Raw genomic sequence first — 2,542 nt, forward strand, 5'->3', positions numbered from 1 at the left:
CTACTGTGATTCTGCTTTTGAATTCTTTCCTGCGGTGGAGTCAAGAACCTGGTAAGAGGACAGGGTGGGTTGAGGCAGGCCACTGGGACTCCCTATACCCTCTCCTCCAGCATCAGTTCTGTAACTGAAAAAGGTCACTGAAATATAGTAACCAAAGAGGCAACTCCACCCCACCACCATTGTTTTTCTGCTCACAGGTTGGCTGTCCAGAAGGAGCTGGTAGGTGAGAGAGAATCATCCTTCCATAGGTAGAAGCTGCTTCCTGCTCAGTAGTTTGTGTTGTAGGTGCTAGTTCTGGCCACCTATGCTCTGTAGGGAAGGGAATGAATGAACACCTCCTCTACTCAGTGGATCCCAAAGAAAGCTTTAAATGTCCTGAACTAAAGAGGTTTAGAGAATTACCTCTATCCCAGGAGTGGGGAGCTAAGGTAGGGGATCAGGCGTTGGCATCAGGTCGTATACCCAGTTCCAGGTAGTGCACATGAAACAAGTAATACCCTGTAAACCCCTGAAAGGAGCTGTCAGCCATGGCCCTACTTGTTGCTTTTTCCCTCATTTCCTAAACTTTCCCCCCTTTCCCTCCAGTGTCCCCACTGTCCCTTTTTCCTTTGGGGAACCATCAGATTTACCAAGAATATAATCAAATATTAGTCTCCATCTGTCCCTTCTTATCTTCTATAAGTTTTACAGTCTCAGGCATTGGCTGGCAACATTTTTTATCCTCTGCCTAGTTGATATTACTCTGGTCTTGGTGTCCAAGACTCCACAGTGAGGGGGCTGAGCTTGATCCCCATGTACTCAGGGTGGGCAAGTAGGGGAGTGGGGAGGGGAAGAAGAGAGGGGTTCTACTTCCAGCAGTGGATGGTTTCCCCCAGGAATGTCTAAACTCAAGCACCTCACAATATCACAAGGTTTGATTTCCTTCCTGGATTCTCTGGTCAGCTTGAGAAAAAAAACTATTCCTCATATTAATTTAATTTTGACTTTCTTTCTTGGGAACTAATAATGTGGCAGCAGTGGATGGTTTCCCCCAGGAATGTCTAAACTCAAGCACATCACAATATCACAAGGTTTGATTTCCTTCCTGGATTCTCTGGTCAGCTTGAGAAAAAAACTATTCCTCATATTAATTTAATTTTGACTTTCTTTCTTGGGAACTAATAATGTGGCCTTTTAATGACTAGGAAAGCATCTGCCTGCCACGTTTCCTAAGTTAAGTCAAAAAGCACTTTGCATAACGTGACAGAGACTCTCTACACCCAATCACAAATCTCTAAAACCTGGAAAAAGCCAGTCAACACACACGTTAGTTATCTTGAGTTTCTAACTAAAGGAAGGTATTCTGGATTTTTTGGTGATTGTGAGATATTGAGATAAATTCATCAGACATAAACAGATGACCTTCTTTGTTTGGTACAGAGGTAAAACCTCTATTCCAAACTAATAAGTAGGGAACAGTGTGTGTGTGTGTGTGTGTGTGTGTGTGTGTGAAAAATTGATACTCAGAAACTATTTACATCAGCCATGAAACATTAAAAAAGTAAATGTCCTGTATCTTTCCTATTCAAAATGGAATTGTGATAATTTCTTAAAATAGAACAATTTATTTTATTCTGAAGGTTAGCACCTCTTTTTAGGTTGCTAATGTGATTTTGTCCCTTAATCCAGGCTTTTCAGACTATATTTCAACTTCTGATTCTAATATTTTGACATAGAACCACACCCCATGGTAGGAGAGAAAGAATTTGGCTTCATTTCTTCTCCTAAAAGCATGACTCCTGGTTTCCTATTTCTATAATGAGCATTTTTTTTAAGTTTGAAAGGTACCATTATTTCCATTTAGCAATTGCATTATATGTCACATTTCAACTTCTATTCCTCAGATATTTGTCACCTCAGCATTGCTTTGTCAAGTCTTCATTACACCATGGCTCTCTTTCTATTCTGCACATAATGATCGAGAGCATCAAGGGAAAACTGACACTTTTCTTGAGTTTATTTCTGATGTGGAAATTCATTTACATAGTATCAGTGATATTTTAGTGTCTCACCAGGTACACTACCTTTCATAGACGAGAACATTGAAAATTGATAATGTTGAAGCTCAAAAGAAAGCTAAATGGGACAAAATTATGGTCTTTTGCTTTTCACAAGAAATCCTTTGATTTAATTTGCATGCTTTGAGTATGACACAGAAGACGATTTATTTGAAGGACTCATGCATTTTCCGTAGGACAACATGTGCCTGCCTATTCATTTACCTTGTCATTTCCTTCTTCTTGAAATAGGGGCAAGAAACTTGTAGGAAACAAAACAAAACAAAATAAACAAGCAAACAAAAGAACAAAAAAGAAACATGTAGGGTATTCTCGATGGAAAAGCACAGGTATGTGTTCAAACTATTCCCACCCCCAGGCTGACTCTTGTTTTCTTTTTTTTTTTTGTCTTTTTGTCTTTTTCCATGTCCAGCAACGGATTGCAACCCTCAGTGTTGCCCCCTTACCGGACCGGGGACCGGCAATGGGATTGCAACCCTCGGTGT

The sequence above is a fragment of the Galeopterus variegatus genome, unplaced genomic scaffold, assembly GCF_000696425.1.
Source record: "Galeopterus variegatus unplaced genomic scaffold, G_variegatus-3.0.2 Scaffold5482, whole genome shotgun sequence".
Classification (NCBI taxonomy): domain Eukaryota; kingdom Metazoa; phylum Chordata; class Mammalia; order Dermoptera; family Cynocephalidae; genus Galeopterus; species Galeopterus variegatus.